The sequence below is a fragment of the Pelodiscus sinensis genome, chromosome 8 (genome assembly GCF_052426305.1).
Source record: "Pelodiscus sinensis isolate ZL-2025 chromosome 8, ASM5242630v1, whole genome shotgun sequence".
Classification (NCBI taxonomy): Eukaryota; Metazoa; Chordata; order Testudines; family Trionychidae; genus Pelodiscus; species Pelodiscus sinensis.
The window spans coordinates 5,072,001-5,072,598 of record NC_143059.1 but is presented as its reverse complement, the minus strand read 5'-3'; positions in this window follow the sequence as shown (position 1 = coordinate 5,072,598).

Below are 598 nucleotides of genomic sequence, written 5' to 3'. Positions count from 1 at the left end.
CCCCCCCCCCCTCCCCCCGTTTCCAGTTTATGTGATTTGATCCAATCTCGCGTCCCTGCCTTGAAAATTTCATCTGGGTACTTTAAAGTGTAATTTTCACCCGGGTTGTGGGAAGGGCTCGCTAGCTCCCTCCGCTGCGCCTACGTCTCGGATGCCTTTTAAAAGTAATTGCAAAGGGTCCCGCCGCAGACGGGGAGCGAGCATAAATCCAGGGACCCCTCGCTGCGAACAAAATCAAACTTTGCGTTGGAACGATCGCTTGGAACGGCCAGGCGTGTGCGAGAAGCGCCCCCTCCTCCCCCCAAACCCATCCAGCGGGCAATTAACCAGGCATAGACGCGATCGGTCCCCCACCACTCCTCCTCGAAAGGGGGCAACCCAAAGGGGGCGCAGGGGAGAGCGAAATGCTTAGCGAACAATGGGATTTGGGGGGGGGGGTTGTTTTTTTGTTTGGTGATTCACATTCCTGATGTTTGCTGAGAAATGACGCTTTTTTTTTTCCTCCTCCACGCACCACGTGGGCCATTTGTAGGGCCCAATAGACCTATCCAAGTTACTCACTGTAGACAGCGCTGGAAATAATCAGATTAAGGCCAAT